We start from the raw sequence: 8,282 nt of genomic DNA on the forward strand, positions 1-8,282 counted from the left end.
CACCTGACTCCACGAGCTTCTTACGGTGACGTCATACCAATGATGCAACCTGTGGTGCCAGCTTTTGCGACAACCGGGGTGCCCCACGGACTGGCGTATTTGACATCATTTAATGCACTGTTGATTCCCGTTCTCCAAGATGAATGCTCTACCGTCGGTTTGGTTCTTCAAGAACGAAGTGATTACGTCTGTCGGTCAATCTTCCAAAGCCTCGATGACCGTGTCATTACCCCCTATAAATGGGGGTGCTTTGGCGTTATTTTTTCTATCCAAGTACCTTCGTTGGCTCATTTGCTCATTTCTTCTTACCATCTTCCTCTATCCTTGAACATTATGTTTGGGGCTCATGGCCTCAAAGCCGTTCGGCAAAGCTCCTGTAAGCTGTGTCGTGGCCTCTTACTAGAGCTTCCTTTTGTTGAGCATAACTATGCCATCCTGTTGCTGCTATGGTTGTCGTTACGTCTGTTGTTGCTTCCCTTGTTTGCTCGAGATGATGACATACGGGGGTGAACTTTCCTTGCTCATAAAAAGCTCTTCTGATTATATACCGCTGCTCAAAAGAGGGCTCGGATTATGCAGTGTTGCTCACCTTCATACCCCGGCTTGACGTGGTGCTCTGCCCCGAGCTGGTAGCTTACACGGCTAGATGTTCCAAGAAGTGGACTCTAAGTAGTCGTGCAAGCGGGAACGAGGCTCGCTCGATCCGCTGTCTCTCCAATGTTCTCTTGGCCAGCGAGGGTCCTCGACCTTTGGAGAGCTATGGCATTTTTTCATCCCTCTTATCTTCTCGCCCTATCCTTTGGGGACATCAGTGTGAAGGGTCGGGATGAGGCTTCTGAGGACGTGTGCCTGGAGGCTCATGTTGAAGGAGGCGGACCTTCGGAGGTAGACCAGTCTCTAGGCTTTTATCTCGCGTGTACACCCTTTTGTTTCTTACTTTATGCGTAAGAACCCCTTGCAGGCTTTTGTAATTGTATGTAAGGACCCCTCGAGGGCTATTGTACATGGATATTTATGAATATGAAGATACTTACTTGATTTCTGTTTTCGATTCTCGCCCTATTATTGTATGTTCTCGTGCCCTTCGAGGCCTTTGAATGTTTTCCTTTGTTGTTGATCGCTGATATCTCACTCGGATGCGAGCGTCCTTTCCAATCCTCTGCCGATTGACATGGCTCTTTTCCGAGTCCATCGTCGTACCTCGGACCAAGCCTGAATTAATCTAATAGACTCGGGCTTTCAGGCCCTTCAAGTTGCATAAAAATAGTATGCTGAGTTTTGAAGCTTTCGAGAGTGTATCCTGAGCGAAGGTCAGCTTCGGGTACCTGGGGGTATGCTTTGAACTTGATGCAGATAACCTTTTAAAGCGTAGTGGATAGACTTCTGTTGAGGGGTTGCCTATACTTAGGCGATGCCTCGAGCCCTCCTAGAGCCTTCATGATCGGAGCTTTGCGTGCTTATTCTTCTTTTTGGAAAGGAAAACCATGAGATCGGGTACTGCCTCGAGTTCTATGATGGCGTTGAAGGCTCCCCGAAGCCTGACTTCTTTTTTGCCGGAGATCCTCGAGGTCGGGCACTACTTCGAGACTAGACATGATACAGTTGACTCCTTGAGGCCTAGCTTCTTGTCGATGGATGCCTTTGGGGTCGGGTACCACTCCGGGATCTATACCGAGGCGGTTGGCCTCCTGGGGCTTACTTTGGATATGCGAATCATTGTTGTTTGCCACATATATGTGGGGTGGCTTTTGCTTCTTTGGGAGATCTCATTATTTTGGATATATATCCATCCGCCTTGGCATCGGGTCCTTCGTCTCTTCAAGTGCAAAAAGCGTTAGTGCACGTCCTTGCTTTAGTCTGTCAATTCTACCATAGCCATAGCAGCTACTTCGTGGCTGGCCCGGCAGGGAGGGGAGAGTTCCACTCCCAGTGTTCAGGACCTGCGGGAGTTCACTCTAAAGACTGTGTCTTTGATAATAGAGGAATATCTAGAGATAGTGAGGAGATACTGCGGATGGAGCGAGGGGATAATGCTGCGGGTGCTTTCCCCGGATGAGAATATTAAGGACTCTGCTGATGGATTCTTGAACGTATACCTATATCTTTTCGCATTTGGCCCCCTTGATAGGGTCGTGCTTGATTTCTGCTTGGAGTATTGGGTTACTTTGGCACAGATACATCCTTCATTCTAGCGAGTGGTGTTGATGATGAGGTTCTTTGAGGAGAAGACTGGGCTTGAATTCACGCTTGGCCACCTCGTTAGGCTGTACCAGCCCTTTCATCATCGAGGCCTGTTAACCTTGCGGTGCCATTCGTCCACGCCCTTTGTTGTCGATGATGAAGAAGATGAGGATCAAGAGTGGGTTAGTTAATTCATCCGGGTCCGGACGGCTAACATTATTCCCGTGGAGCTCATGCCATTTCCCGAGGGATGGAATTATGCGCGTGAGTAGAGTGTCTTGTGCTTCCTTAGATTTGCTTATAGTGAAAACCAGTTGGGTAATTGTGTCTCCTCCCTTTTTGTAGCAACTTCATGGACGTCGGGCGAAGTTCTCGATCTGCCCGGCTGGGTCCGGAAGTTGGCGACCCATTCAGCTTGTGATGAGCGTAGGTGGCGAGCTATGTCCCGTGATAGATGGGAAGCGAAATACTAGGGTGTGTGCGTACGTTACTCCTATCTTGGTCTTCATATATTTGAGATGATATTTTCCTCTTTCTTTTGTACTGTCTTTGTCGTTATAGGTATCGGGCGGTTCCTTAGGGCAAGGCTGTGCTTCTCCGAAGAGGGGAAGGAGTCGTCAGCCTCCGAGCTAAGGGACGAAGGCGATAAATGGGATTTGCACCCGCAGTGTGGTGGAGCTTTTAATGGGGCTCAACGGGCCCGTGTCTTCAAGGAGAGGACACCGCCCGAGCCTGCTGTTCCCGGAGTGTTCGATTCCAGAACGGTGGTTCCTCCGAGTGAATATGCTTTGCCCGAGGTTGGCTCTTCTGGGGCCGAAGGGCCAGGACCAACAGGAGTGTTCTCCACCTTCGAGGAAGTCCGCCGGCTTCACTTCATGGTGAGTTTCGGCGCAGTCCTTCTGTATTTCGCGTCTTCCTTTCTTTATTGAGTTTTTCTTTTGTAGGCCTTTCATAGGCTCAGGTCTGAGCTGCTCCGTCATGGGGCCAGGCTTCGGAAAGCTCTGGATGAGGGTGAGTCCCTTAGGCTCCTTAGCAAGGAGAAGGAGGCTAAGTTGATGCACTGGCAATATGAGGCGTATCGGAGCTTGAATTACGAGAGCTATTTGATGGAGCAAGTAACCTTTTGTAGTACGCGCTTCGCTCTTTTTGACCCTTAAGGTTAATCCTTTTGCCTATCTTAGCTACAAAAAAAGACGGAGGCCTTGGAGTACCTTAAGGGCGAAGCCGACCGAGTCAGGAATGCTTGCGGTGTACTGAGGGCTCAGGTGCTGGCTCAAGCTTTAGAAGAGAGGGGTGCCTTGGCCAAGGTTCCCGCCTTCGAGGCCCAACTCCGTTTGGCTTGTGACAATGCTACAGTTCAAGCGGATATGATCGTGAAGCTCGAGTCCGATCTCTCGAAGGTTAGGGCTGAGATAATCGATGTCCGGGCTGGAGCAGCATTACATAGGACCAAAGCTGATCTGAAGATGATGATTCTTATAAAGGACACTGCTGATGCTCAAGCCGAGTTGAAGTGGGCCCTCGATCGTGAGAAGAGGATCAAGGAATACGTTTGTTGCAGATCCCGAAGAGAGGTACTCGAAAAGATCGGCGCTGAGGGCTTTGTTCTCTCGGAAGAGTTGGCTCGAGCAAGGGCAGACGAGCGCGGTGCTTGGTCACCTCTTGCTGACATCATGGAGAGCAAATCTGGGGTTGGTAGGCTGTAGCCTTCTGGAGTGGAGCGTAGATTTCACCACTTTTCCATTTTGTATTTGATATTTGCAGAGCATGTTTGTAGATGGAGAGAGCGCCTTTCGCGTATGTAAATAAGAGAAAACTTGAAGATTTATCTCTTTTGTATCTCTTTCTGTACTGATTTCGACCAGGCGGGCTGGTTTCAGTGTTTGGCGGGAGCCTTGTGGATCTGGAGCTCACTAGATAGGTCCGGAGGCTCTTAAGTGCAATTTTTGATGCGAGTAGGTGTCAGGGCCTTTGTGCTTTGCCCAGCTGTTTAGGCCTAGTCTCTGAGTCAGGCTTTGACTCGAGCTTACCTAACCTCCAATCTCCTGTGCTTGCATGGGCAGATGATAATTGTTCTTATTCCTTGCCCTTGGGCATTTGTTGTTTCAACTATTTTGGGTTCAGCCTCCGGGTCGCGTTGCGACTCGAGCTTTAATTGACCCTCAAGTATTTTCGTGCCTGCATGGGCAGATGACGATGGCTCTTGTGCTTCGGGTCGAAGTGACCTTTTAAGCGTGTGGCCCGGAGGCTTGTTTGGCTGGCGACAATGACACTTACGTTGTGCCCTTAGGCATTTGTAGTTAACTATTTTGGATTCGGTCTCCGAATCAGGTTATGACTCGAGCTCATTTTAATCCTCAAGTTTCCAATTTTCAAGCTGGTGACGGTGGCTCTTACGCTGTTTGGTCATTGAGACCTTTTAGTGTGCGGCCCGGAGGCTCGTTTGGCTGGCGACAATGGCTCTTACACTTTTGCCTATGGGAATTTTGTAGGCTTTGTTTTCCTCTTGTTAAGGTCTTTTTGAAATGATTTTGCCTAACCCGTCGTCGATTCAGGAAGAACCTCAATTTCAAGTCGTTAGCGGCAATGTTTGAGCACCTAGGAAGGTTCTTAGCTCATAGGTTGAGTAGCTCGAAGCCTTGTGATTTGGAGCTGACATGGTCGAATCTCGTTTGCCTATTGAGGGAAACCTGTTTTAACCGATTCTTTTCAAAGTATATTTGAAGTAATGGCCTGCGATTTTATTAGCGACAGTCGGGCATCCCCGAGTCACGTTAATTTGGCTGGTGTAGCCATTTTGACCGTAGTCATATGTGTTTGGCCGAAGCCATTTTTGATCCCAATTGATAGTTTAAGCGTCTACAGCGAGGGTATACCCCTTCGGGATTCTTACAAATGCGATGTATAGCCTAAACTTCGAGATTGAGTTTTATGCCTATAGTAAGGTCTTACAAAATTTTCATGCCTATTAAGGTCTTACAGTTTTTTCATGCTTGTTGAGGTCTTACAGTTTTTTCATGCCTGTTGAGGTCTTATAGTTTTTTCATACATGTTGAGGTCTTACAGTTTTTTCATGCCTGTTGAGGTCTTACAGTTTTTGTTGCTATGTAAAATAAATCTAGTTATACCGAGTCTGCCCACTCGGGGTCTTATGAGCCCTGAGTTCCGACCCTGTGGTCGTGCGAGTGCCAAACTATTGACGCTAAGTCTCCGAGTATTTCGGGACGCATTCGGTGGAGAGACCCCTGCCGTGAGCATACTGAAATTTACTTTTTGGAGTATGAGATGCTGAAACATGTTCTTTTATTGCTTGTCGTAAATACATGTCGTTTCGTTGTTGTGAGCTAAACCTGCGCGGGCACGACTTTTTGAGCCATTTGGTCTGGTGCATGATTCCCTATTGAAACTTAGTCTACCATTCCGCGGCCCTTCTAAGCGGACGACGCATTCAAGGGGGGTGCACTTCATCGTTTGATTGCTGAAGAAGGCTTGCGATCTTGTCAGATCCTCCTCAGGGGGTACGTTGCTCTACTAAGAACCTTGCTGGCGAGACCTTCTTCGGGGCGGAAGTCCGTCCGAGGGGAAAAAGCGTGGCGGTTTCTGTTAAGTCTTTGGGGTTTCCGGGTAGAGTTAGAACTTCTGAACGCCCTGGTCGGGTGTTTGCATACAGGTTAGTGAAAAATAACGAAGGGGGGAGGTAGTTTTTCTTTACCGCAGGATGTGTAGACGATGTTCCGAGGTTCGGTATGCTCCTGCTATTTTGGGGTGTAGACTCTAGTACAGCCCTCCGTTATATTTAATCGGGCTTGACCGAAGAAGTGGTTCGCTTACCCTTTGACTCTTTCGAGAGAGGATATATTGGTGGCGGCGATGCGTCATGTGATGCAGAATTTCCCCTTGTCGCATATTGCTTCCTGCCGATGGTTTTAATTCCGTCACTTGCGTGGAATTTCATCCTTTTAGCGAAGTGGGTGCGGCCCCATCTTAGGGCGATGCGCCTGTGTTCGTCTGAATAAGGTGTTTGTGCCTTGCGCCTCGTTTGATAATATGGAACTCGGCGTTCTGGTCTGGGCCAGTCATGCTGTACTAAGAGAATGGTCTTTCTCTTTGTCATAGCGATCGCCATTTGGAATCTGCCAAAGATTCGAGATGTGGTTGTGTTTTGACCCCGCGGTCCGAGCTGCCCCATTATCCTCAGCCTGACAGTGCTGATCGAGCCACCTTCACTCATGTGCACATGTTTTATTTAAAATGGATCGAGTGAGGAAGAAGGTTACTAGTGCATCATTGTGAGGTCGAGAAGAGGTCTCGGTACCCTTTTTGCAGAATGTAAGGGCATCCTTGGGGGTATATCCCCATATCTGCCTTTCTCCAATGACGAAAAATTTTGCTCTCCCTTTTACAAGTTCTTGGAAAGGGTCGTCGCTGTAAGCACGTGATTTTTGCCCTATATGAGAAATACTCCCAAAAAATGCAAAATAAAATGATTTTCCTTGGTGTGCAATTTTGTGTATTTTTGTGATATTTTTGGATAATTATTTGTATTTGTCTGTGTTTGCTTATTTGTTAAATTAATAAAAAATACAAAAATATGTCGCATTTGCATGTAGGATTTAATTCTATAATTGTTAGTAATTAAATTAGTTTTTACAAAAAATTAAAAATTACAAAAAATAGGCATCTTTTGCATTTTTAGCATTTAATGTCCAAATGAACAATTTTATGCTTAATTATTACTTAATTGTGCGTTAATTGTTATTGGAGTTAATTTGCGCTTTTATAACTTAGTTTAGTTCTTAATAATAATTTAAGTACTTTTATAATTTAGTTTTAGAAAATAAAAGAAGAAAAGAGAACAAAAATACAAAGAAAAATCGGATTGGGCCACTTCTTCAATTATAAGCCAAAGGCCCAAAAATTTGCACAATCTTCTCCATGACCCAGTCCACTTCAGACCGGGTCGACCCGGTCCGCCCCATTAACCCATTAACCCAAGACCCACTTTTCATTTTTGTCCTAACACAAAACAAAACAAAACACAAACAAAAAACCCTAAAAACCTAAACTAAACTATCCGCCCCCACCCTCTCTTCTTCTTCTCCAAGATACCAAACACACCAAGCATCCATGGCATCACTTCTGTCTCCTCCGGCTCACAACCACCACCATCGTCCAGCCCCGTCGCTACTGCCCCATATTCTTCGCGACGTCCTTCACCTCCGGCGACCATGGCTGCCCGTTCCGTGCTTTGCTTTCGTCGGAATAGCCTTTTCTGTTTCACGTCCAAACATATGCCATTGCTACTGCGCTGCTTTCTGCTTCATCGTCCCTCTGTCCCAGCCACCAGCCTCATCGTCCCGTCGTCACTGCCCAAACGATCCTCCATTAAATCCGACGAACGCTGCTGCTTAGCCTTCGTCGTCACTGCCCGACGTCCAGTCCCCCCCAGCTGCTGCTTCTTCACCTCCAAACAGACCTCGTCGACCATTGTTGCTGCGTCGATTGCCTCCCTGTCGTCACCACCGTTACGCCCAGTCGTTTCCATGGACAAGCTCGTCAACCAGTCATTTTGGCTGTGTTGTTGCTGCCTCACTTCCACCATCTTCGTCGTCCGCTTCAAGCTCGCGATGCTGCTTCATCGTCCACCATTTCGTTCAGTTGAGTTGCTGCCACCATTTCGTTCAGTTGAGTTTTAGTCGAGGTCGTCGAGCGTAGTTTTGAGTTCGCCATGTTTACAAGGAAGTCGAGTTCGTCGTTGAGTTCGTCGTTGAGTCCGGGCAGATTTATTCCCATCTAAGGTTCGTCGAAACAGTTCATACAATCGAATCCGTCGTTTTTCATCTCCGGTTAGTAGTTTTTTTGAGTTTTATTTTTTGTCCGCATTTTGTTTTGATATTTTCGAATCTAAAATCGGCAAATGTGTGTTTTGTTCATGTCTATGTTTAGATATTTGATTTTTTGTTTTGTTCATGTTCATGTGTTTTTTGTTGAATTAATTTTCAGATTTCAAATGGAAGTTAATTAGTTATTTTTCATGTTTATGTCATGTTTGTATTGTTGTTTAAGTGAATATTTGTTGGTTTGATGTTTGTTAGATTCAA

The sequence above is a fragment of the Nicotiana sylvestris genome, chromosome 4, assembly GCF_000393655.2.
Source record: "Nicotiana sylvestris chromosome 4, ASM39365v2, whole genome shotgun sequence".
Classification (NCBI taxonomy): Eukaryota; Viridiplantae; Streptophyta; class Magnoliopsida; order Solanales; family Solanaceae; genus Nicotiana; species Nicotiana sylvestris.